We start from the raw sequence: 26,240 nt of genomic DNA, 5'->3' as shown, positions 1-26,240 counted from the left end.
AGTGTCAGAGAGTGATAGTGAGTGTCAGAGAGTGTCAGCGAGTGTCAGAGAGTGATCGAGAGTGTCAGAGAGAGTCAGAGAGTGTCAGAGAGTGTCAGAGAGTGTCAGAGAGTGATAGTGAGTGTCAGAGAGTGTCAGAGAGTGTTAGTGAGTGTCAGAGAGTGTCAGAGAGTGTCAGAGAGTCATAGTGAGTGTCAGAGAGTGTCAGAGAGTGATAGTGAGTGTCAGAGAGTGTCAGAGAGTGATAGTGAGTGTCAGAGAGTGTCAGCGAGTGTCAGAGAGTGATCGAGAGTGTCAGAGAGAGTCAGAGAGTGTCAGAGAGTGTCAGAGAGTGTCAGAGAGTGATAGTGAGTGTCAGAGAGTGTCAGAGAGTGTTAGTGAGTGTCAGAGAGTGTCAGAGAGTGTCAGAGAGTGATAGTGAGTGTCAGAGAGTGATAGAGAGTGATAGTGAGTGTCAGAGAGTGTCAGAGAGTGTCAGAGAGTGATAGTGAGTGTCAGAGAGTGATAGTGAGTGTCAGAGAGTGTCAGAGAGTGTCTAAGATTGTCAGAGAGTGTCAGAGAGTGATAGAGAGTGTCAGAGAGTGTCAGAGAGTGATAGTGAGTGTCAGAGAGTGTCAGAGAGTGTCAGAGAGTCATATTGAGTGTCAGAGAGTGTCAGAGAGTGATAGTGAGTGTCAGAGAGTGTCAGAGAGTGTCAGAGAGTCATAGTGAGTGTCAGAGAGTGTCTGAGTGAGTCAGAGAGTGATAGTGAGTGTCTGAGAGTGTCAGAGAGTGTCAGAGAGTGACAGTGAGTGTCAAAGAGTGTCAGAGAGTGATAGTAAGTGACTGAGAGTGTCAGAGAGTGTCAGAGAGTGATAGTAAGTGTCTGAGAGTGTCAGAGAGTGTCAGAGAGTAATAGAGAGTGTCAGAGAGAGTCAGAGAGTGTCAGAGAGTGTCAGAGAGTGTCAGAGAGTGATAGTGAGTGTCAGAGAATGTCAGAGAGTGTCAGAGAGTGATCGAGAGTGTCAGAGAGAGTCAGAGAGTGTCAGAGAGTGTCAGAGAGTGTCAGAGAGTGATAGTGAGTGTCAGAGAGTGTCAGAGAGTGTCAGAGAGTGTCAGAGAGTGATCGAGAGTGTCAGAGAGAGTCTGAGAGTGTCAGAGAGTGTCAGAGAGTGTCAGAGAGTGATAGTGAGTGTCAGAGAGTGTCAGAGAGTGTCAGAGAGTATCAGAGAGTCATAGTGAGTGTCAGAAAGTGTCTGAGAGTGTCAGAGAGTGTCAGAGAGTGTCAGAGAGTGATAGTGAGTGTCAGAGAGTGTCAGAGAGTGTCAGAGAGTATCAGAGAGTCATAGTGAGTGTCAGAAAGTGTCAGAGAGTGATAGTGAGTGTCTGAGAGTGTCAGAGAGTGTCAGAGAGTGTCAGAGAGTCATAGTGAGTGTCAGAGAGTGTCAGAGAGTGATAGTGAGTGTCAGAGAGTGTCAGAGAGTGTCAGAGAGTCATAGTGAGTGTCAGAGTGTGTCAGAGAGTGATAGTGAGTGTCAGAGAGTGTCAGAGAGTGATAGTGAGTGTCTGAGAGTGTCAGAGAGTGTCAGAGAGTGTCAGAGAGTGATAGTGAGTGTCAGAGAGTGTCAGAGAGTGATAGTGAGTGTCAGAGAGTGTCAGAGAGTGTCAGAGAGTCATATTGAGTGTCAGAGAGTGTCAGAGAGTGATAGTGAGTGTCAGAGAGTGTCAGAGAGTGTCAGAGAGAGTCAGAGAGAGTCAGAGAGTGTAAGAGCGTGTCACATAGTGTCAGAGAGAGATAGTGCGTGTCAGAGAGTGTCAGAGAGAGTCAGAGAGTGTCAGAGAGTGTCAGAGAGTGATAGTGAGTGTCAGAGAGTGATAGAGAGTGATAGTGAGTGTCAGAGAGTGCAGAGAGTGTCAGAGAGTGATAGAGAGTGATAGAGAGTGTCAGAGTGTGTCAGAGAGTGATAGTGAGTGTCAGAGAGTGATAGAGAGTGATAGTGAGTGTCAGAGAGTGTCAGAGAGTGTGAGAGAGTGATAGTGAGTGTCAGAGAGTGATAGTGAGTGTCAGAGAGTGTCAGAGAGTGTCTAAGAGGTTCAGAGAGTGTCAGAGAGTGATAGAGAGTGTCAGAGAGTGTCAGAGAGTGATAGTGAGTGTCAGAGAGTGATAGTGAGTGTCAGAGAATGTCAGAGAGTGATAGAGAGTGTCAGAGAGAGTCAGAGAGTGTCAGAGAGTGTCAGAGAGTGTCAGAGAGTGATAGTGAGTGTCAGAGAGTGTCAGCGAGTGTCAGAGAGTGATCGAGAGTGTCAGAGAGAGTCAGAGAGTGTCAGAGAGTGTCAGAGAATGTCAGAGAGTGATAGAGAGTGTCAGAGAGTGATAGAGAGTGTCAGAGAGTGTCAGAGAGTGATAGTGAGTGTCTGAGAGTGTCAGAGAGTGTCAGAGAGTGATAGAGAGTGTCAGAGAGTGTCAGAGAGTGATAGAGAGTGATAGAGAGTGTCAGAGAGTGTCAGAGAGTGATAGAGAGTGTCAGAGAGTGTCTGAGTTAGTCAGACAGTGATAGAGAGTGTCAGAGAGTGATAGAGAGTGTCAGAGAGTGTCAGAGAGTGTCAGAGAGTGATAGTGAGTGTCAGAGAGTGTCTGAGTTAGTCAGAGAGTGATAGAGAGTGTCAGAGAGTGATAGAGAGTGTCAGAGAGTGTCAGAGTGTGATAGTGAGTGTCAGAGAGTGTCAGAGAGTGTCAGAGTGTGATAGTGAGTGTCAGAGAGTGTCAGAGAGTGTCAGAGAGTGATAGTGAGTTTCTGAGAGTGTCAGAGAGTGGTCGAGAGTGTCAGAGAGTGCCATAGATTGATAGAGAGTGATTGAGACTATCAGAGAGTGTTAGAGTGTGATAGAGAGTGTCAGAGAGTGTCAGAGAGTGTCAGAGATTGATAGTGAGTGTCAGAGAGTGTCAGAGAGTGATAGAGAGTGTCAGAGAGTGTCTGAGTGAGTCAGAGAGTGATAGTGAGTGTCTGAGAGTGTCAGAGAGTGTCAGAGAGTGACAGTGAGTGTCAGAGAGTGTCAGAGAGTGATAGTAAGTGACTGAGAGTGTCAGAGAGTGTCAGAGAGTGATAGTAAGTGTCTGAGAGTGTCAGAGAGTGTCAGAGAGTAATAGAGAGTGTCAGAAAGAGTCAGAGAGTGTCAGAGAGTGTCAGAGAGTGTCAGAGAGTGATAGTGAGTGTCAGAGAATGTCAGAGAGTGTCAGAGAGTGATCGAGAGTGTCAGAGAGAGTCAGAGAGTGTCAGAGAGTGTCAGAGAGTGTCAGAGAGTGATAGTGAGTGTCAGAGAGTGTCAGCGAGTGTCAGAGAGTGATCGAGAGTGTCAGAGAGAGTCAGAGAGTGTCAGAGAGTGTCAGAGAGTGTCAGAGAGTGATAGTGAGTGTCAGAGAGTGTCAGAGAGTGTTAGTGAGTGTCAGAGAGTGTCAGAGAGTGTCAGAGAGTCATAGTGAGTGTCAGAGAGTGTCAGAGAGTGATAGTGAGTGTCAGAGAGTGTCAGAGAGTGATAGTGAGTGTCAGAGAGTGTCAGCGAGTGTCAGAGAGTGATCGAGAGTGTCAGAGAGAGTCAGAGAGTGTCAGAGAGTGTCAGAGAGTGTCAGAGAGTGATAGTGAGTGTCAGAGAGTGTCAGAGAGTGTTAGTGAGTGTCAGAGAGTGTCAGAGAGTGTCAGAGAGTGATAGTGAGTGTCAGAGAGTGATAGAGAGTGATAGTGAGTGTCAGAGAGTGTCAGAGAGTGTCAGAGAGTGATAGTGAGTGTCAGAGAGTGATAGTGAGTGTCAGAGAGTGTCAGAGAGTGTCTAAGATTGTCAGAGAGTGTCAGAGAGTGATAGAGAGTGTCAGAGAGTGTCAGAGAGTGATAGTGAGTGTCAGAGAGTGTCAGAGAGTGTCAGAGAGTCATATTGAGTGTCAGAGAGTGTCAGAGAGTGATAGTGAGTGTCAGAGAGTGTCAGAGAGTGTCAGAGAGTCATAGTGAGTGTCAGAGAGTGTCTGAGTGAGTCAGAGAGTGATAGTGAGTGTCTGAGAGTGTCAGAGAGTGTCAGAGAGTGACAGTGAGTGTCAAAGAGTGTCAGAGAGTGATAGTAAGTGACTGAGAGTGTCAGAGAGTGTCAGAGAGTGATAGTAAGTGTCTGAGAGTGTCAGAGAGTGTCAGAGAGTAATAGAGAGTGTCAGAGAGAGTCAGAGAGTGTCAGAGAGTGTCAGAGAGTGTCAGAGAGTGATAGTGAGTGTCAGAGAATGTCAGAGAGTGTCAGAGAGTGATCGAGAGTGTCAGAGAGAGTCAGAGAGTGTCAGAGAGTGTCAGAGAGTGTCAGAGAGTGATAGTGAGTGTCAGAGAGTGTCAGAGAGTGTCAGAGAGTGTCAGAGAGTGATCGAGAGTGTCAGAGAGAGTCTGAGAGTGTCAGAGAGTGTCAGAGAGTGTCAGAGAGTGATAGTGAGTGTCAGAGAGTGTCAGAGAGTGTCAGAGAGTATCAGAGAGTCATAGTGAGTGTCAGAAAGTGTCTGAGAGTGTCAGAGAGTGTCAGAGAGTGTCAGAGAGTGATAGTGAGTGTCAGAGAGTGTCAGAGAGTGTCAGAGAGTATCAGAGAGTCATAGTGAGTGTCAGAAAGTGTCAGAGAGTGATAGTGAGTGTCTGAGAGTGTCAGAGAGTGTCAGAGAGTGTCAGAGAGTCATAGTGAGTGTCAGAGAGTGTCAGAGAGTGATAGTGAGTGTCAGAGAGTGTCAGAGAGTGTCAGAGAGTCATAGTGAGTGTCAGAGTGTGTCAGAGAGTGATAGTGAGTGTCAGAGAGTGTCAGAGAGTGATAGTGAGTGTCTGAGAGTGTCAGAGAGTGTCAGAGAGTGTCAGAGAGTGATAGTGAGTGTCAGAGAGTGTCAGAGAGTGATAGTGAGTGTCAGAGAGTGTCAGAGAGTGTCAGAGAGTCATATTGAGTGTCAGAGAGTGTCAGAGAGTGATAGTGAGTGTCAGAGAGTGTCAGAGAGTGTCAGAGAGAGTCAGAGAGAGTCAGAGAGTGTAAGAGCGTGTCACATAGTGTCAGAGAGAGATAGTGCGTGTCAGAGAGTGTCAGAGAGAGTCAGAGAGTGTCAGAGAGTGTCAGAGAGTGATAGTGAGTGTCAGAGAGTGATAGAGAGTGATAGTGAGTGTCAGAGAGTGCAGAGAGTGTCAGAGAGTGATAGAGAGTGATAGAGAGTGTCAGAGTGTGTCAGAGAGTGATAGTGAGTGTCAGAGAGTGATAGAGAGTGATAGTGAGTGTCAGAGAGTGTCAGAGAGTGTGAGAGAGTGATAGTGAGTGTCAGAGAGTGATAGTGAGTGTCAGAGAGTGTCAGAGAGTGTCTAAGAGGTTCAGAGAGTGTCAGAGAGTGATAGAGAGTGTCAGAGAGTGTCAGAGAGTGATAGTGAGTGTCAGAGAGTGATAGTGAGTGTCAGAGAATGTCAGAGAGTGATAGAGAGTGTCAGAGAGAGTCAGAGAGTGTCAGAGAGTGTCAGAGAGTGTCAGAGAGTGATAGTGAGTGTCAGAGAGTGTCAGCGAGTGTCAGAGAGTGATCGAGAGTGTCAGAGAGAGTCACAGAGTGTCAGAGAGTGTCAGAGAGTGTCAGAGAGTGATAGTGAGTGTCAGAGAGTGTCAGAGAGTGTCAGAGAGTGTCAGAGAGTCATAGTGAGTGTCAGAGAGTGTCAGAGAGTGATAGTGAGTGTCAGAGAGTGTCAGAGAGTGTCAGAGAGTCATAGTGAGTGTCAGAGAGTGTCTGAGTGAGTCAGAGAGTGATAGTGAGTGTCTGAGAGTGTCAGAGAGTGTCAGAGAGTGACAGTGAGTGTCAAAGAGTGTCAGAGAGTGATAGTAAGTGACTGAGAGTGTTAGAGAGTGTCAGAGAGTGATAGTAAGTGTCTGAGAGTGTCAGAGAGTGTCAGAGAGTAATAGAGAGTGTCAGAGAGAGTCAGAGAGTGTCAGAGAGTGTCAGAGAGTGTCAGAGAGTGATAGTGAGTGTCAGAGAATGTCAGAGAGTGTCAGAGAGTGATCGAGAGAGTCAGAGAGTGTCAGAGAGTGTCAGAGAGTGTCAGAGAGTGATAGTGAGTGTCAGAGAGTGTCAGAGAGTGTCAGAGAGTGTCAGAGAGTGATCGAGAGTGTCAGAGAGAGTCTGAGAGTGTCAGAGAGTGTCAGAGAGTGTCAGAGAGTGATAGTGAGTGTCAGAGAGTGTCAGAGAGCGTCAGAGAGTATCAGAGAGTCATAGTGAGTGTCAGAGAGTGTCAGAGAGTGTCAGAGAGAGTCAGAGAGAGTCAGAGAGTGTAAGAGCGTGTCACATAGTGTCAGAGAGAGATAGTGCGTGTCAGAGAGTGTCAGAGAGAGTCAGAGAGTGTCAGAGAGTGTCAGAGAGTGATAGTGAGTGTCAGAGAGTGATAGAGAGTGATAGTGAGTGTCAGAGAGTGCAGAGAGTGTCAGAGAGTGTCAGAGAGTGATAGAGAGTGATAGAGAGTGTCAGAGTGTGTCAGAGAGTGATAGTGAGTGTCAGAGAGTGATAGAGAGTGATTTGAGTGTCAGAGAGTGTCAGAGAGTGATAGTGAGTGTCAGAGAGTGATAGTGAGTGTCAGAGAGTGTCAGAGAGTGTCTAAGAGTGTCAGAGAGTGTCAGAGAGTGATAGAGAGTGTCAGAGAGTGTCAGAGAGTGATAGTGAGTGTCAGAGAGTGATAGTGAGTGTCAGAGAATGTCAGAGAGTGATAGAGAGTGTCAGAGAGTGATAGAGAGTGTCAGAGAGTGTCAGAGAGTGATAGTGAGTGTCTGAGAGTGTCAGAGAGTGTCAGAGAGTGATAGAGAGTGTCAGAGAGTGTCAGAGAGTGATAGAGAGTGATAGAGAGTGTCAGAGAGTGTCAGAGAGTGTCAGAGAGTGATAGAGAGTGTCAGAGAGTGTCTGAGTTAGTCAGACAGTGATAGAGAGTGTCAGAGAGTGATAGAGAGTGTCAGAGAGTGTCAGAGAGTGTCAGAGAGTGATAGAGAGTGTCAGAGAGTGTCTGAGTTAGTCAGAGAGTGATAGAGAGTGTCAGAGAGTGATGGAGAGTGTCAGAGAGTGTCAGAGAGTGTCAGAGAGTGTCAGAGTGTGATAGTGAGTGTCAGAGAGTGTCAGAGAGTGTCAGAGAGTGATAGTGAGTTTCTGAGAGTGTCAGAGAGTGGTCGAGAGTGTCAGAGAGTGCCATAGATTGATAGAGAGTGATTGAGACTATCAGAGAGTGTTAGAGTGTGATAGAGAGTGTCAGAGAGTGTCAGACAGTGATAGGGAGTGTCAGAGAGTGTCTGAGTTAGTCAGAGAGTGATAGAGAGTGTCAGAGAGTGATATAGAGTGTCAGAGAGTGTCAGAGAGTGTCAGAGAGTGTCAGAGTGTGATAGTGAGTGTCAGAGAGTGTCAGAGAGTGATAGTGAGTTTCTGAGAGTGTCAGAGAGTGGTCGAGAGTGTCAGAGAGTGCCATAGATTTATAGAGAGTGATTGAGACTATCAGAGAGTGTTAGAGTGTGATAGAGAGTGTCAGAGAGTGTCAGAGAGTGATAGTGAGTTTCTGAGAGTGTCAGAGAGTGGTCGAGAGTGTCAGAGAGTGCCATAGATTGATAGAGAGTCATTGAGACTATCAGAGAGTGTTTGAGTGTGATAGAGAGTGTCAGAGAGTGATAGAGAGTGTCAGAGAGTGTCAGAGAGTGTCAGAGTGTGATAGTGAGTGTCAGAGAGTGTCAGAGAGTGATAGTGCGTGTCAGTGAGTGTCAGAGAGTGATAGAGAGTGTCAGAGAGAGTCTGAGTGAGTCAGAGAGTGATAGTAAGTGTCAGAGAGTGATAGAGAGTGTCAGAGAGTGTCAGAGAGTGATAGTGAGTGTCAGAGAGTGATAGTGAGTGTCAGAGAGTGTCAGAGAGTGTCTAAGAGTGTCAGAGAGTGATAAAGAGTGTCAGAGAGTGTCAGAGAGTGATAGTGAGTGTCTGAGAGTGTCAGAGAGTGATAGAGAGTGTCAGAGAGTGTCAGAGAGTGATAGAGAGTGATAGAGAGTGTCAGAGAGTGTCAGAGAGTGTCAGAGAGTGATAGAGAGTGTCAGAGAGTGTCAGAGAGTGTCTGAGTTAGTCAGAGAGTGATAGAGAGTGTCAGAGAGTGATAGAGAGTGCCAGAGAGTGTCAGAGAGTGTCAGAGAGTGATAGAGAGTGTCTGAGTTAGTCAGAGAGTGATAGAGAGTGTCAGAGAGTGATAGAGAGTGTCAGAGAGTGTCAGAGAGTGTCAGAGAGTGTCAGAGTGTGATAGTGAGTGTCAGAGAGTGTCAGAGAGTGTCAGAGAGTGATAGTGAGTTTCTGAGAGTGTCAGAGAGTGGTCGAGAGTGTCAGAGAGTGCCATAGATTGATAGAGAGTGATTGAGACTATCAGAGAGTGTCAGAGTGTGATAGAGAGTGTCAGAGAGTGTCAGAGAGTGTCAGAGATTGATAGTGAGTGTCAGAGAGTGTCAGAGAGTGATAGAGAGTGTCTGAGAGTGTCAGTGAGTGTCAGAGAGTGTCAGAGAGTGATAGTAAGTGACTGAGAGTGTCAGAGAGTGTCAGAGAGTGATAGTAAGTGTCTGAGAGTGTCAGAGAGTGTCAGAGAGTAATAGAGAGTGTCAGAAAGAGTCAGAGAGTGTCAGAGAGTGTCAGAGAGTGTCAGAGAGTGATAGTGAGTGTCAGAGAATGTCAGAGAGTGTCAGAGAGTGATCGAGAGTGTCAGAGAGAGTCAGAGAGTGTCAGAGAGTGTCAGAGAGTGTCAGAGAGTGATAGTGAGTGTCAGAGAGTGTCAGCGAGTGTCAGAGAGTGATCGAGAGTGTCAGAGAGAGTCAGAGAGTGTCAGAGAGTGTCAGAGAGTGTCAGAGAGTGATAGTGAGTGTCAGAGAGTGTCAGAGAGTGTTAGTGAGTGTCAGAGAGTGTCAGAGAGTGTCAGAGAGTCATAGTGAGTGTCAGAGAGTGTCAGAGAGTGATAGTGAGTGTCAGAGAGTGTCAGAGATTGTCAGAGAGTCATAGTGAGTGTCAGAGAGTGTCTGAGTGAGTCAGAGAGTGATAGTGAGTGTCTGAGAGTGTCAGAGAGTGTCAGAGAGTGACAGTGAGTGTCAAAGAGTGTCAGAGAGTGATAGTAAGTGACTGAGAGTGTCAGAGAGTGATAGTAAGTGTCTGAGAGTGTCAGAGAGTGTCAGAGAGTAATAGAGAGTGTCAGAGAGAGTCAGAGAGTGTCAGAGAGTGTCAGAGAGTGTCAGAGAGTGATAGTGAGTGTCAGAGAATGTCAGAGAGTGTCAGAGAGTGATCGAGAGTGTCAGAGAGAGTCAGAGAGTGTCAGAGAGTGTCAGAGAGTGTCAGAGAGTGATAGTGAGTGTCAGAGAGTGTCAGAGAGTGTCAGAGAGTGTCAGAGAGTGATCGAGAGTGTCAGAGAGAGTCTGAGAGTGTCAGAGAGTGTCAGAGAGTGTCAGAGAGTGATAGTGAGTGTCAGAGAGTGTCAGAGAGTGTCAGAGAGTGTCAGAGAGTCATAGTGAGTGTCAGAAAGTGTCAGAGAGTGATCGAGAGTGTCAGAGAGAGTCTGAGAGTGTCAGAGAGTGTCAGAGAGTGTCAGAGAGTGATAGTGAGTGTCAGAGAGTGTCAGAGAGTGTCAGAGAGTGTCAGAGAGTCATAGTGAGTGTCAGAAAGTGTCAGAGAGTGATAGTGAGTGTCTGAGAGTGTCAGAGAGTGTCAGAGAGTGTCAGAGAGTCATAGCGAGTGTCAGAGAGTGTCAGAGAGTGATAGTGAGTGTCAGAGAGTGTCAGAGAGTGTCAGAGAGTCATAGTGAGTGTCTGAGTGTGTCAGAGAGTGTCAGAGAGAGTCTGAGAGTGTCAGAGAGTGTCAGAGAGTGTCAGAGAGTGATAGTGAGTGTCAGAGAGTGTCAGAGAGTGTCAGAGAGTGTCAGAGAGTCATAGTGAGTGTCAGAAAGTGTCAGAGAGTGATAGTGAGTGTCTGAGAGTGTCAGAGAGTGTCAGAGAGTGTCAGAGAGTCATAGTGAGTGTCAGAGAGTGTCAGAGAGTGATAGTGAGTGTCAGAGAGTGTCAGAGAGTGTCAGAGAGTCATAGTGAGAGTCAGAGTGTGTCAGAGAGTGATAGTGAGTGTCAGAGAGTGTCAGAGAGTGATAGTGAGTGTCTGAGAGTGTCAGAGAGTGTCAGAGAGTGTCAGAGAGTGTCAGAGAGTGATAGTGAGTGTCAGAGAGTGTCAGAGAGTGATAGTGAGTGTCAGAGAGTGTCAGAGAGTGTCAGAGAGTCATATTGAGTGTCAGAGAGTGTCAGAGAGTGATAGTGAGTGTCAGAGAGTGTCAGAGAGAGTCAGAGAGAGTCAGAGAGTGTCAGAGCGTGTCACATAGTGTCAGAGAGAGATAGTGCGTGTCAGAGAGTGTCAGAGAGAGTCAGAGAGTGTCAGAGAGTGATAGTGAGTGTCAGAGAGTGATAGAGAGTGATAGTGAGTGTCAGAGAGTGCAGAGTGTGTCAGAGAGTGATAGTGAGTGTCAGAGAGCGTCAGAGAGTGATAGTGAGTGTCAGAGAGTGTCAGAGAGTGTCTAAGAGTGTCAGAGAGTGATAGAGAGTGATAGAGAGTGTCAGAGTGTGTCAGAGAGTGATAGTGAGTGTCAGAGAGTGATAGAGAGTGATAGTGAGTGTCAGAGAGTGTCAGAGAGTGTCAGAGAGTGATAGTGAGTGTCAGAGAGTGTCAGAGAGTGTCAGAGAGAGTCAGAGAGTGTCTAAGAGTGTCAGAGAGTGTCAGAGAGTGATAGTGAGTGTCAGAGAGTGTCAGAGAGTGTCAGAGAGTCATAGTGAGTGTCAGAAAGTGTCAGAGAGTGATAGTGAGTGTCTGAGAGTGTCAGAGAGTGTCAGAGAGTGTCAGAGAGTGTCCGAGAGTCATAGTGAGTGTCAGAGAGTGTCAGAGAGTGATAGTGAGTGTCAGAGAGTGTCAGAGAGTGTCAGAGAGTCATAGTGGGAGTCAGAGTGTGTCAGAGAGTGATAGTGAGTGTCAGAGAGTGTCAGAGAGTGATAGTGAGTGTCTGAGAGTGTCAGAGAGTGTCAGAGAGTGTCAGAGAGTGTCAGAGAGTGATAGTGAGTGTCAGAGAGTGTCAGAGAGTGATAGTGAGTGTCAGAGAGTGTCAGAGAGTGTCAGAGAGTCATATTGAGTGTCAGAGAGTGTCAGAGAGTGATAGTGAGTGTCAGAGAGTGTCAGAGAGAGTCAGAGAGAGTCAGAGAGTGTCAGAGCGTGTCACATAGTGTCAGAGAGAGATAGTGCGTGTCAGAGAGTGTCAGAGAGAGTCAGAGAGTGTCAGAGAGTGATAGTGAGTGTCAGAGAGTGATAGAGAGTGATAGTGAGTGTCAGAGAGTGCAGAGTGTGTCAGAGAGTGATAGTGAGTGTCAGAGAGCGTCAGAGAGTGATAGTGAGTGTCAGAGAGTGTCAGAGAGTGTCTAAGAGTGTCAGAGATTGATAGAGAGTGATAGAGAGTGTCAGAGTGTGTCAGAGAGTGATAGTGAGTGTCAGAGAGTGATAGAGAGTGATAGTGAGTGTCAGAGAGTGTCAGAGAGTGTCAGAGAGTGATAGTGAGTGTCAGAGAGTGTCAGAGAGTGTCAGAGAGAGTCAGAGAGAGTCAGAGAGTGTAAGAGCGTGTCACATAGTGTCAGAGAGAGATAGTGCGTGTCAGAGAGTGTCAGAGAGAGTCAGAGAGTGTCAGAGAGTGTCAGAGAGTGATAGTGAGTGTCAGAGAGTGATAGAGAGTGATAGTGAGTGTCAGAGAGTGCAGAGAGTGTCAGAGAGTGATAGAGAGTGATAGAGAGTGTCAGAGTGTGTCAGAGAGTGATAGTGAGTGTCAGAGAGTGATAGAGAGTGATAGTGAGTGTCAGAGAGTGTCAGAGAGTGTGAGAGAGTGATAGTGAGTGTCAGAGAGTGATAGTGAGTGTCAGAGAGTGTCAGAGAGTGTCTAAGAGGTTCAGAGAGTGTCAGAGAGTGATAGAGAGTGTCAGAGAGTGTCAGAGAGTGATAGTGAGTGTCAGAGAGTGATAGTGAGTGTCAGAGAATGTCAGAGAGTGATAGAGAGTGTCAGAGAGAGTCAGAGAGTGTCAGAGAGTGTCAGAGAGTGTCAGAGAGTGATAGTGAGTGTCAGAGAGTGTCAGCGAGTGTCAGAGAGTGATCGAGAGTGTCAGAGAGAGTCAGAGAGTGTCAGAGAGTGTCAGAGAGTGTCAGAGAGTGATAGTGAGTGTCAGAGAGTGTCAGAGAGTGTCAGAGAGTGTCAGAGAGTCATAGTGAGTGTCAGAGAGTGTCAGAGAGTGATAGTGAGTGTCAGAGAGTGTCAGAGAGTGTCAGAGAGTCATAGTGAGTGTCAGAGAGTGTCTGAGTGAGTCAGAGAGTGATAGTGAGTGTCTGAGAGTGTCAGAGAGTGTCAGAGAGTGACAGTGAGTGTCAAAGAGTGTCAGAGAGTGATAGTAAGTGACTGAGAGTGTTAGAGAGTGTCAGAGAGTGATAGTAAGTGTCTGAGAGTGTCAGAGAGTGTCAGAGAGTAATAGAGAGTGTCAGAGAGAGTCAGAGAGTGTCAGAGAGTGTCAGAGAGTGTCAGAGAGTGATAGTGAGTGTCAGAGAATGTCAGAGAGTGTCAGAGAGTGATCGAGAGAGTCAGAGAGTGTCAGAGAGTGTCAGAGAGTGTCAGAGAGTGATAGTGAGTGTCAGAGAGTGTCAGAGAGTGTCAGAGAGTGTCAGAGAGTGATCGAGAGTGTCAGAGAGAGTCTGAGAGTGTCAGAGAGTGTCAGAGAGTGTCAGAGAGTGATAGTGAGTGTCAGAGAGTGTCAGAGAGCGTCAGAGAGTATCAGAGAGTCATAGTGAGTGTCAGAAAGTGTCTGAGAGTGTCAGAGAGTGTCAGAGAGTGTCAGAGAGTGATAGTGAGTGTCAGAGAGTGTCAGAGAGTGTCAGAGAGTATCAGAGAGTCATAGTGAGTGTCAGAAAGTGTCAGAGAGTGATAGTGAGTGTCTGAGAGTGTCAGAGAGTGTCAGAGAGTGTCAGAGAGTCATAGTGAGTGTCAGAGAGTGTCAGAGAGTGATAGTGAGTGTCAGAGAGTGTCAGAGAGTGTCAGAGAGTCATAGTGAGTGTCAGAGTGTGTCAGAGAGTGATAGTGAGTGTCAGAGAGTGTCAGAGAGTGATAGTGAGTGTCTGAGAGTGTCAGAGAGTGTCAGAGAGTGTCAGAGAGTTGTAGTGAGTGTCAGAGAGTGTCAGAGAGTGATAGTGAGTGTCAGAGAGTGTCAGAGAGTGTCAGAGAGTCATATTGAGTGTCAGAGAGTGTCAGAGAGTGATAGTGAGTGTCAGAGAGTGTCAGAGAGTGTCAGAGAGAGTCAGAGAGAGTCAGAGAGTGTAAGAGCGTGTCACATAGTGTCAGAGAGAGATAGTGCGTGTCAGAGAGTGTCAGAGAGAGTCAGAGAGTGTCAGAGAGTGTCAGAGAGTGATAGTGAGTGTCAGAGAGTGATAGAGAGTGATAGTGAGTGTCAGAGAGTGCAGAGAGTGTCAGAGAGTGTCAGAGAGTGATAGAGAGTGATAGAGAGTGTCAGAGTGTGTCAGAGAGTGATAGTGAGTGTCAGAGAGTGATAGAGAGTGATTTGAGTGTCAGAGAGTGTCAGAGAGTGTCAGAGAGTGATAGTGAGTGTCAGAGAGTGATAGTGAGTGTCAGAGAGTGTCAGAGAGTGTCTAAGAGTGTCAGAGAGTGTCAGAGAGTGATAGAGAGTGTCAGAGAGTGTCAGAGAGTGATAGTGAGTGTCAGAGAGTGATAGTGAGTGTCAGAGAATGTCAGAGAGTGATAGAGAGTGTCAGAGAGTGATAGAGAGTGTCAGAGAGTGTCAGAGAGTGATAGTGAGTGTCTGAGAGTGTCAGAGAGTGTCAGAGAGTGATAGAGTGTCAGAGAGTGTCAGAGAGTGATAGAGAGTGATAGAGAGTGTCAGAGAGTGTCAGAGAGTGTCAGAGAGTGATAGAGAGTGTCAGAGAGTGTCTGAGTTAGTCAGACAGTGATAGAGAGTGTCAGAGAGTGATAGAGAGTGTCAGAGAGTGTCAGAGAGTGTCAGAGAGTGATAGAGAGTGTCAGAGAGTGTCTGAGTTAGTCAGAGAGTGATAGAGAGTGTCAGAGAGTGATAGAGAGTGTCAGAGAGTGTCAGAGAGTGTCAGAGAGTGTCAGAGTGTGATAGTGAGTGTCAGAGAGTGTCAGAGAGTGTCAGAGAGTGATAGTGAGTTTCTGAGAGTGTCAGAGAGTGGTCGAGAGTGTCAGAGAGTGCCATAGATTGATAGAGAGTGATTGAGACTATCAGAGAGTGTTAGAGTGTGATAGAGAGTGTCAGAGAGTGTCAGACAGTGATAGGGAGTGTCAGAGAGTGTCTGAGTTAGTCAGAGAGTGATAGAGAGTGTCAGAGAGTGATAGAGAGTGTCAGAGAGTGTCAGAGAGTGTCAGAGAGTGTCAGAGTGTGATAGTGAGTGTCAGAGAGTGTCAGAGAGTGATAGTGAGTTTCTGAGAGTGTCAGAGAGTGGTCAAGAGTGTCAGAGAGTGCCATAGATTTATAGAGAGTGATTGAGACTATCAGAGAGTGTTAGAGTGTGATAGAGAGTGTCAGAGAGTGTCAGAGAGTGATAGTGAGTTTCTGAGAGTGTCAGAGAGTGGTCGAGAGTGTCAGAGAGTGCCATAGATTGATAGAGAGTCATTGAGACTATCAGAGAGTGTTTGAGTGTGATAGAGAGTGTCAGAGAGTGATAGAGAGTGTCAGAGAGTGTCAGAGAGTGTCAGAGTGTGATAGTGAGTGTCAGAGAGTGTCAGAGAGTGATAGTGCGTGTCAGTGAGTGTCAGAGAGTGATAGAGAGTGTCAGAGAGAGTCTGAGTGAGTCAGAGAGTGATAGTAAGTGTCAGAGAGTGATAGAGAGTGTCAGAGAGTGTCAGAGAGTGATAGTGAGTGTCAGAGAGTGATAGTGAGTGTCAGAGAGTGTCAGAGAGTGTCTAAGAGTGTCAGAGAGTGATAAAGAGTGTCAGAGAGTGTCAGAGAGTGATAGTGAGTGTCTGAGAGTGTCAGAGAGTGATAGAGAGTGTCAGAGAGTGTCAGAGAGTGATAGAGAGTGTCAGAGAGTGTCAGAGAGTGTCAGAGAGTGATAGAGAGTGTCAGAGAGTGTCAGAGAGTGTCTGAGTTAGTCAGAGAGTGATAGAGAGTGTCAGAGAGTGATAGAGAGTGTCAGAGAGTGTCAGAGAGTGTCAGAGAGTGATAGAGAGTGTCTGAGTTAGTCAGAGAGTGATAGAGAGTGTCAGAGAGTGATAGAGAGTGTCAGAGAGTGTCAGAGAGTGTCAGAGAGTGTCAGAGTGTGATAGTGAGTGTCAGAGAGTGTCAGAGAGTGTCAGAGAGTGATAGTGAGTTTCTGAGAGTGTCAGAGAGTGGTCGAGAGTGTCAGAGAGTGCCATAGATTGATAGAGAGTGATTGAGACTATCAGAGAGTGTTAGAGTGTGATAGAGAGTGTCAGAGAGTGTCAGAGAGTGTCAGAGATTGATAGTGAGTGTCAGAGAGTGTCAGAGAGTGATAGAGAGTGTCTGAGAGTGTCAGAGAGTGTCAGAGAGTGACAGTGAGTGTCAGAGAGTGTCAGAGAGTGATAGTAAGTGACTGAGAGTGTCAGAGAGTGTCAGAGAGTGATAGTAAGTGTCTGAGAGTGTCAGAGAGTGTCAGAGAGTAATAGAGAGTGTCAGAAAGAGTCAGAGAGTGTCAGAGAGTGTCAGAGAGTGTCAGAGAGTGATAGTGAGTGTCAGAGAATGTCAGAGAGTGTCAGAGAGTGATCGAGAGTGTCAGAGAGAGTCAGAGAGTGTCAGAGAGTGTCAGAGAGTGTCAGAGAGTGATAGTGAGTGTCAGAGAGTGTCAGCGAGTGTCAGAGAGTGATCGAGAGTGTCAGAGAGAGTCAGAGAGTGTCAGAGAGTGTCAGAGAGTGTCAGAGACTGATAGTGAGTGTCAGAGAGTGTCAGAGAGTGTTAGTGAGTGTCAGAGAGTGTCAGAGAGTGTCAGAGAGTCATAGTGAGTGTCAGAGAGTGTCAGAGAGTGATAGTGAGTGTCAGAGAGTGTCAGAGATTGTCAGAGAGTCATAGTGAGTGTCAGAGAGTGTCTGAGTGAGTCAGAGAGTGATAGTGAGTGTCTGAGAGTGTCAGAGAGTGTCAGAGAGTGACAGTGAGTGTCAAAGAGTGTCAGAGAGTGATAGTAAGTGACTGAGAGTGTCAGAGAGTGATAGTAAGTGTCTGAGAGTGTCAGAGAGTGTCAGAGAGTAATAGAGAGTGTCAGAGAGAGTCAGAGAGTGTCAGAGAGTGTCAGAGAGTGTCAGAGAGTGATAGTGAGTGTCAGAGAATGTCAGAGAGTGTCAGAGAGTGATCGAGAGTGTCAGAGAGAGTCAGAGAGTGTCAGAGAGTGTCAGAGAGTGTCAGAGAGTGATAGTGAGTGTCAGAGAGTGTCAGAGAGTGTCAGAGAGTGTCAGAGAGTGATCGAGAGTGTCAGAGAGAGTCTGAGAGTGTCAGAGAGTGTCAGAGAGTGTCAGAGAGTGATAGTGAGTGTCAGAGAGTGTCAGAGAGTGTCAGAGAGTGTCAGAGAGTCATAGTGAGTGTCAGAAAGTGTCAGAGAGTGATCGAGAGTGTCAGAGAGAGTCTGAGAGTGTCAGAGAGTGTCAGAGAGTGTCAGAGAGTGATAGTGAGTGTCAGAGAGTGTCAGAGAGTGTCAGAGAGTGTCAGAGAGTCATAGTGAGTGTCAGAAAGTGTCAGAGAGTGATAGTGAGTGTCTGAGAGTGTCAGAGAGTGTCAGAGAGTGTCAGAGAGTGTCAGAGAGTCATAGTGAGTGTCAGAGAGTGTCAGAGAGTGATAGTGAGTGTCAGAGAGTGTCAGAGAGTGTCAGAGAGTCATAGTGAGTGTCAGAGTGTGTCAGAGAGTGTCAGAGAGAGTCTGAGAGTGTCAGAGAGTGTCAGAGAGTGTCAGAGAGTGATAGTGAGTGTCAGAGAGTGTCAGAGAGTGTCAGAGAGTGTCAGAGAGTCATAGTGAGTGTCAGAAAGTGTCAGAGAGTGATAGTGAGTGTCTGAGAGTGTCAGAGAGTGTCAGAGAGTGTCAGAGAGTCATAGTGAGTGTCAGAGAGTGTCAGAGAGTGATAGTGAGTGTCAGAGAGTGTCAGAGAGTGTCAGAGAGTCATAGTGAGAGTCAGAGTGTGTCAGAGAGTGATAGTGAGTGTCAGAGAGTGTCAGAGAGTGATAGTGAGTGTCTGAGAGTGTCAGAGAGTGTCAGAGAGTGTCAGAGAGTGTCAGAGAGTGATAGTGAGTGTCAGAGAGTGTCAGAGAGTGATAGTGAGTGTCAGAGAGTGTCAGAGAGTGTCAGAGAGTCATATTGAGTGTCAGAGAGTGTCAGAGAGTGATAGTGAGTGTCAGAGAGTGTCAGAGAGAGTCAGAGAGAGTCAGAGAGTGTCAGAGCGTGTCACATAGTGTCAGAGAGAGATAGTGCGTGTCAGAGAGTGTCAGAGAGAGTCAGAGAGTGTCAGAGAGTGATAGTGAGTGTCAGAGAGTGATAGAGAGTGATAGTGAGTGTCAGAGAGTGCAGAGTGTGTCAGAGAGTGATAGTGAGTGTCAGAGATCGTCAGAGAGTGATAGTGAGTGTCAGAGAGTGTCAGAGAGTGTCTAAGAGTGTCAGAGAGTGATAGAGAGTGATAGAGAGTGTCAGAGTGTGTCAGAGAGTGATAGTGAGTGTCAGAGAGTGATAGAGAGTGATAGTGAGTGTCAGAGAGTGTCAGAGAGTGTCAGAGAGTGATAGTGAGTGTCAGAGAGTGATAGTGAGTGTCAGAGAGTGTCAGAGAGTGTCTAAGAGTGTCAGAGAGTGTCAGAGAGTGATAGAGAGTGTCAGAGAGTGTCAGAGAGTGATAGTGAGTGTCAGAGAGTGATAGTGAGTGTCAGAGAATGTCAGAGAGTGATAGAGAGTGTCAGAGAGTGATAGAGAGTGTCAGAGAGTGTCAGAGAGTGATAGTGAGTGTCTGAGAGTGTCAGAGAGTGTCAGAGAGTGATAGAGAGTGTCAGAGAGTGTCAGAGAGTGATAGAGAGTGATAGAGAGTGTCAGAGAGTGTCAGAGAGTGTCAGAGAGTGATAGAGAGTGTCAGAGAGTGTCTGAGTTAGTCAGACAGTGATAGAGAGTGTCAGAGAGTGATAGAGAGTGTCAGAGAGTGTCAGAGAGTGTCAGAGAGTGATAGAGAGTGTCAGAGAGTGTCTGAGTTAGTCAGAGAGTGATAGAGAGTGTCAGAGAGTGATAGAGAGTTTCAGAGAGTGTCAGAGTGTGATAGTGAGTGTCAGAGAGTGTCAGAGAGTGTCAGAGAGTGATAGAGAGTGTCAGAGAGTGTCAGAGAGTGTCAGAGTGTGATAGTGAGTGTCAGAGAGTGTCAGAGAGTGATAGTGAGTTTCTGAGAGTGTCAGAGAGTGGTCGAGAGTGTCAGAGAGTGCCATAGATTGATAGAGAGTGATTGAGACTATCAGAGAGTGTTAGAGTGTGATAGAGAGTGTCAGAGAGTGTCAGACAGTGATAGAGAGTGTCAGAGAGTGTCTGAGTTAGTCAGAGAGTGATAGAGAGTGTCAGAGAGTGATATAGAGTGTCAGAGAGTGTCAGAGAGTGTCAGAGAGTGTCAGAGTGTGATAGTGAGTGTCAGAGAGTGTCAGAGAGTGATAGTGAGTTTCTGAGAGTGTCAGAGAGTGGTCGAGAGTGTCAGAGAGTGCCATAGATTTATAGAGAGTGATTGAGACTATCAGAGAGTGTTAGAGTGTGATAGAGAGTGTCAGAGAGTGTCAGAGAGTGATAGTGAGTTTCTGAGAGTGTCAGAGAGTGGTCGAGAGTGTCAGAGAGTGCCATAGATTGATAGAGAGTCATTGAGACTATCAGAGAGTGTTTGAGTGTGATAGAGAGTGTCAGAGAGTGATAGAGAGTGTCAGAGAGTGTCAGAGAGTGTCAGAGAGTGTCAGAGTGTGATAGTGAGTGTCAGAGAGTGTCAGAGAGTGATAGTGCGTGTCAGTGAGTGTCAGAGAGTGATAGAGAGTGTCAGAGAGAGTCTGAGTGAGTCAGAGAGTGATAGTAAGTGTCAGAGAGTGATAGAGAGTGTCAGAGAGTGTCAGAGAGTGATAGTGAGTGTCAGAGAGTGATAGTGAGTGTCAGAGAGTGTCAGAGAGTGTCTAAGAGTGTCAGAGAGTGATAAAGAGTGTCAGAGAGTGTCAGAGAGTGATAGTGAGTGTCTGAGAGTGTCAGAGAGTGATAGAGAGTGTCAGAGAGTGTCAGAGAGTGATAGAGAAAGATAGAGAGTGTCAGAGAGTGTCAGAGAGAGTCAGAGAGTGATAGAGAGTGTCAGAGAGTGTCTGAGTTAGTCAGAGAGTGATAGAGAGTGTCAGAGAGTGATAGAGAGTGTCAGAGAGTGTCAGAGAGTGTCAGAGAGTGATAGAGAGTGTCTGAGTTAGTCAGAGAGTGATAGAGAGTGTCAGAGAGTGATAGAGAGTGTCAGAGAGTGTCAGAGAGTGTCAGAGAGTGTCAGACTGTGATAGTGAGTGTCGGAGAGTGTCAGAGAGTGATAGTGAGTATCTGAGAGTGTCAGAGAGTGGTCGAGATTGTCAGAGAGTGCCATAGATTGATAGAGAGTGATTGAGACTATCAGAGAGTGTTAGAGTGTGATAGAGAGTGTCAGAGAGTGTCAGAGAGTGTCAGAGATTGATAGTGAGTGTCAGAGAGTGATAGAGAGTGTCAGAGAGTGTCTGAGTGAGTCAGAGAGTGATAGTGAGTGTCTGAGAGTGTCAGAGAGTGTTAGAGAGTGACAGTGTGTGTCAGAGAGTGTCAGAGAGTGATAGTAAGTGACTGAGAGTGTCAGAGAGTGTCAGAGAGTAATAGAGAGTGTCAGAAAGAGTCAGAGAGTGTCAGAGAGTGTCAGAGAGTGTCAGAGAGTGATAGTGAGTGTCAGAGAATGTCAGAGAGTGTCAGAGAGTGATCGAGAGTGTCAGAGAGAGTCAGAGAGTGTCAGAGAGTGTCAGAGAGTGTCAGAGAGTGATAGTGAGTGTCAGAGAGTGTCAGAGAGTGTCAGAGAGTGATCGAGAGTGTCAGAGAGAGTCAGAGAGTGTCAGAGAGTGTCAGAGAGTGTCAGAGAGTGATAGTGAGTGTCAGAGAGTGTCAGAGAGTGTTAGTGAGTGTCAGAGAGTGTCAGAGAGTGTCAGAGATTCATAGTGAGTGTCAGTGAGTGTCAGAGAGTGATAGTGAGTGTCAGAGAGTGTCAGAGAGTGTCAGAGAGTCATAGTGAGTGTCAGAGAGTGTCTGAGTGAGTCAGAGAGTGATAGTGAGTGTCTGAGAGTCTCAGAGAGTGTCAGAGAGTGACAGTGAGTGTCAGAGAGTGTCAGAGAGTGATAGTAATTGACTGAGAGTGTCAGAGAGTGTCAGAGAGTGATAGTAAGTGTCTGAGAGTGTCAGAGAGTGTCAGAGAGTAATAGAGAGTGTCAGAGAGAGTCAGAGAGTGTCAGAGAGTGTCAGAGAGTGTCAGAGAGTGATAGTGAGTGTCAGAGAATGTCAGAGAGTGTCAGAGAGTGATCGAGAGTGTCAGAGAGAGTCAGAGAGTGTCAGAGAGTGTCAGAGAGTGTCAGAGAGTGATAGTGAGTGTCAGAGAGTGTCAGAGAGTGTCAGAGAGTGTCAGAGAGTGATCGAGAGTGTCAGAGAGAGTCAGAGAGTGTCAGAGAGTGTCAGAGAGTGTCAGAGAGTGATAGTGAGTGTCAGAGAGTGTCAGAGAGTGATAGTGAGTGTCAGAGAGTGTCAGAGAAAGTCAGAGAGTCATAGTGAGTGTCAGAGAGTGTCAGAGAGTGATAGTGAGTGTCAGAGAGTGTCAGAGAGTGTCAGAGAGTCATAGTGAGTGTCAGAGAGTGTCAGAGAGTCATAGTGAGTGTCAGAGAGTGTCAGAGAGTGATAGTGAGTGTCTGAGAGTGTCAGAGAGTGTCAGAGAGTGTCAGAGAGTGTCAGAGAGTCATAGTGAGTGTCAGAGAGTGTCAGAGAGTGATAGTGAGTGTCAGAGAGTGTCAGAGAGTGTCAGAGAGTCATAGTGAGTGTCAGAGTGTGTCAGAGAGTGATAGTGAGTGTCAGAGAGTGTCAGAGAGTGATAGTGAGTGTCTGAGAGTGTCAGAGAGTGTCAGAGAGTGTCAGAGAGTGTCAGAGAGTCATAGTGAGTGTCAGAGAGTGTCAGAGAGTGATAGTGAGTGTCAGAGAGTGTCAGAGAGTGTCACAGAGTCATAGTGAGTGTCAGAGTGTGTCAGAGAGTGATAGTGAGTGTCTGAGAGTGTCAGAGAGTGTCAGAGACTGTCAGAGAGTGTCAGAGAGTGTCAGAGAGTGATAGAGAGTGATAGAGAGTGTCAGAGAGTGTCCGAGAGTGATAGAGAGTGTCAGAGAGTGTCTGAGAGAGTCAGAGAGTGATAGACAGTGTCAGAGAGTGATAGAGAGTGTCAGAGAGTGTCAGAGAGTGTCAGAGAGTGATAGTAAGAGTCTGAGAGTGTCAGAGAGTGTCAGAGAGTGATAGAGAGTGTCAGAGAATGTCAGAGAGTGATAGAGAGTGATAGAGAATGTCAGAGAGTGTCAGAACAAAGAACAAAAAGAACAAAGATAATTACAGCACAGGAACAGGCCCTTCGGCCCTCCAAGACTGCGCCGATCCAGATCCTCTCTCTAAACATGTCGCCTATTTTCTAAGCTTCTGTATCTCTTTTCTTCCTGCCCATTCATGTATCTGTCTAGACTCCATCGTGCCCGCATCTACCACCTCCGCTGGCAATGCATTCCAGGTGCCCACCACCCTCTGCGTAAAGAACTTTCCACGCATATCCCCCCTAAACTTTTCCCCTTTCACTTTGAACTCGTGTCCTCTAGTAATTGAAACCCCCACTCTGGGAAAAAGCTTCTTGCTATCCACCCTGTCTATACCTCTCATGATTTTGTACACCTCAATCAGGTCCCCCCTCAACCTCCGTCTTTCTAATGAAAATAATACTAATCTACTCAACCTCTCTTCATAGCTAGCGCCCTCCATACCAGGCAACATCCTGGTGAACCTCCTCTGCACCCTCTCCAAAGCATCCACATCCTTTTGATAATGTGGTGACCAGAACTGTACGCAGTATTCCAAATGTGGCCGAACCAAAGTCCTATACAACTGTAACATGACCTGCCAACTCTTGTACTCAATGCCCCGTCCGATGAAGGAAAGCATGCCGTATGCCTTCTTGATCACTCTATTTACCTGCGTTGCCACCTTCAGGGAACAGTGGACCTGAACACCCAAATCTCTCTGGACATCAATTTTCCCCAGGACTTTTCCATTTACTGTATAGTTCACTCTTGAATTGGATCTTCCAAAATGCATCACCTCGCATTTGCCCTGATTGAACTCCATCTGCCATTTCTCTGCCCAACTCTCCAATCTATCTATATTCTGCTGTATTCTCTGACAGTCCCCTTCACTATCTGCTACTCCACCAATCTTAGTGTCGTCTGCAAATTTGCTAATCAGTCCACCTATACTTTCCTCCAAATCATTAATGTATATCACAAACAACAGTGGTCCCAGCACGGATCCCTGTGGAACACCACTGGTCACACGTCTCCATTTTGAGAAACTCCCTTCTACTGCTACTCTCTGTCTCCTGTTGCCCAGCCAGTTCTTTATCCATCTAGCTAGTACACCTTGGACCCCAAGCGCCTTCACTTTCTCCATCAGCCTGCCATGGGGAACCTTATCAAACGCCTTACTGAAGTCCATGTATATGACATCGACAGCCCTTCCGTCATCAATCAACTTTGTCACTTCCTCAAAGAATTCTATTAAGTTGGTGAGACATGACCTTCCCTACACAAAACCATGTTGCCTCTCACTGATGAGCCCATTTTCTTCCAAATGGGAATAGATCCTATCCCTCAGTATCTTCTCCAGCATCTTCCCTACCACTGACGTCAGGCTCACCGGTCTATAATTACCTGGATTATCCCTGCTACCCTTCTTAAACAAGGGGACAACATTAGCAATTCTCCAGTCCTCCGGGACCTCACCCGTGTTTAAGGATGCTGCAAAGATATCTGTTAAGGCCCCAGCTATTTCCTCTCTCGCTTCCCTCAGTAACCTGGGATAGATCCCATCCGGACCTGGGGACTTGTCCACCTTAATGCCCTTTAGAATACCCAAACTTCCTCCCTCCTTATGCCGACTTGACCTAGAGTAATCAAACATCTGTTCCTAACCTCAACATCCGTCATGTCCCTCTCCTCAGTGAATACCGATGCAAAGTACTCGTTTAGAATCTCTCCCATTTTCTCTGAGTCCAAGCATAACATTCCTCCTTTGTCCTTCAGTGGGCCAATCCTTTCTCTAGATACCCTCTTTCTCCTTATATATGAATAAAAGGCTTTGGGATTTTCCTTAACCCTGTTTGCAAAAGATATTTCATGACCCCTTTTAGCCCTCTTAATTCCTCGTTTCAGATTGGTCCTACATTCCCGATATTCTTTCAAAGCTTCGTCTTTCATCAGCCGCCAAGACCTTATGTATGCTTCCTTTTTCCTCTTAGCTAGTCTCACAATTTCACCTGTCATCCATGGTTCCCTAATCAGAGATTGATAGAGAGTGTCAGAGAGTGTCAGAGAGTGATAGTGAGTGTCTGAGAGCGTCTGAGAGTGTCAGAGCGATTCAGAGAATGATAGAGAGTGTCAGAGAGTCAGTGAGTGATAGAGAGTGTCAGGGAATGTCAGAGTGTTTCAGAGAGTGTCAGAGAGTGTCAGAGTGTGTCAGAGAGTGTCAGAGAGTGATAGTGAGTGTCAGAGAGTGTCAGAGAGTGATAGTGAGTGTCTGAGAGTGTAAGAGAGTGTCAGAGAGTTTCAGAGAGTGATAGAGAGTGTCAGAGAGTCATAGAGAGTGTCAGAGAGAGTCAGAGAGTGTCAGAGAGTGTCAGAGAGAGATAGAGAGTGTCAGAGAGAGATAGAGAATGTCAGAGAGTGTCAGAGAGTGTCAGAGAGTGTCAGAGAGAGATAGAGAGTGTCAGAGAGTGATAGAGAGTGTCAGAGAGTGATAGTGAGTGTCAGAGAGAGATAGAGAGTGTCAGACAGTGAAAGAGAGTGTCAGAGAGTGATAGTAAGTGTCTGAGAGTTTCAGAGAGTGATAGAAACTGTCAGAGAGTGTCAGAGTGTGTCAGAGAGTGTCAGAGAGTGATAGTGAGTGTCAGAGAGTGTCAGAGAGTGATAGTGAGTGTCTGAGAGTGTCTGAGAGTGTAAGAGAGTGTCAGAGAGTGATAGAGAGTGATAGAGAGTGTCAGAGAGTGTCAGAGAGTGATAGAGAGTGTCAGAGAGAGATAGAGAGTGTCAGAGAGTGATAGTGAGTGTCTGAGAGTGTCTGAGAGTGTAAGAGAGTGTAAGAGAGTGTCAGAGAGTTTCAGAGAGTGTAAGAGAGTGTAAGAGAGTGTCAGAGAGTGATAGAGAGTGATAGAGAGTGTCAGAGAGTGTCAGAGAGTGATAGAGAGTGTCAGAGAGAGATAGAGATTGTCAGAGAGTGATAGTGAGTGTCTGAGAGTGTCAGAGAGTGATAGAGAGTGTCAAAGAGTGATAGTGAGTGTCAGAGAGTGATAGAGAGTGTCAGAGAGTGATATTAAGTGTCTGAGAGATTCAGAGAGTGTCAGAGAGTGATACAGAGTGTCAGAGAGAGTCAGAGAGTGTCAGAAAGTGTCAGAGAGTGATGGTGAGTGTCAGAGAGTGTCAGAAAGTGTCAGAGAGTGTCAGAGAGTGTCAGAGAGTGATAGTAAGTGTCTGAGAGTGTCAGACAGTGTCAGAGAGTGAGAGAGAGTGTCAGAGAGAGTCAGAGAGAGTCAGAGAGTGTCAGAGAGTGTCAGAGAGTGATAGTGAGTGTCAGAGAGTGTCAGAGAGTGTCAGAGAGAGTCAGAGAGTGATAGAGAGTGTCAGAGAGAGTCAGAGAGTGATAGAGAGTGTCAGAGAGAGATAGAGAGTGTCAGAGAGTGTCAGAGAGTGTCAGAGAGTGATAGTGAGTGTCTGAGAGTGACAGAGAGTGATAGAGAGTGTCAGAGAGTGATAGTGAGTGTCAGAGAGTGATAGCGAGTGTCAGAGAGTGATAGAGAGTGTCAGAGAGTGATATTAAGTGTCTGAGAGATTCAGAGAGTGTCAGAGAGTGTCAGAGAGCGATAGTAAGTGTCTGAGAGTGTCAGAGAGTGTCAGAGAGTGATATTAAGTGTCTGAGAGTTTCAGAGAGTGTCAGAGAGAGTCAGAGAGAGTCAGAGAGTGTCAGAGAGTGTCAGAGAGTGTCAGATAGTGTCAGAGAGTGATAGTGAGTGTCAGAGAGTGTCAGAGAGTGTCAGAGAGTGATAGAGAGTGTCAGAGAGTGATAGAGAGTGTCAGAGAGAGTCAGAGAGTGTCAGAGAGTGATAGTGAGTGTCAGAGAGAGATGGAGTGTGATAGTGAGTGTCAGAGAGTGTCAGAGAGTGTCAGAGAGTGATAGTGAGTGTCAGAGAGTGTCAGAGAGTGATAGTGAGTGTCAGAGAGTGTCAGAGAGTGTCAGAGAGTGTCAGAGAGTGATAGAGAGCGTCAGAGAGAGTCAGAGAGTGTCAGAGAGTGTCAGAGAGTGATAGTGAGTGTCAGAGAGTGATGGAGTGTGATAGTGAGTGTCAGACAGTGTCAGAGAGTGTCAGAGAGTGATAGTGAGTGTCAGAGAGTGTCAGAGATTGATAGTGAGTGTCAGAGAGTGTCAGAGAGTGTCAGAGAGTGATAGTGAGTGTCAGAGAGTGTCAGAGAGTGTCAGAGAGTGATAGTGAGTGTCAGAGAGTGTCAGAGTGTGTCAGAGAGTGATAGTGAGTGTCAGAGAGTGTCAGAGAGTGATAGTGAGTGTCTGAGAGTGTAAGAGAGTGTCAGAGAGTTTCAGAGAGTGATAGAGAGTGTCAGAGAGTCATAGAGAGTGTCAGAGAGAGTCAGAGAGTGTCAGAGAGTGTCAGAGAGAGATAGAGAGTGTCAGAGAGAGATAGATAATGTCAGAGAGTGTCAGAGAGTGTCAGAGAGTGTCAGAGAGAGATAGAGAGTGTCAGAGAGTGATAGAGAGTGTCAGAGAGTGATAGTGAGTGTCAGAGAGAGATAGAGAGTGTCAGACAGTGAAAGAGAGTGTCAGAGAGTGATAGTAAGTGTCTGAGAGTTTCAGAGAGTGATAGAAACTGTCAGAGAGT

This window comes from Heterodontus francisci, chromosome 3 (assembly GCF_036365525.1).
Source record: "Heterodontus francisci isolate sHetFra1 chromosome 3, sHetFra1.hap1, whole genome shotgun sequence".
In the NCBI taxonomy this organism is placed as follows: Eukaryota; Metazoa; Chordata; class Chondrichthyes; order Heterodontiformes; family Heterodontidae; genus Heterodontus; species Heterodontus francisci.
The sequence above is the reverse complement of the archived record's forward strand: the minus strand, read 5'-3'. Positions refer to the sequence as shown.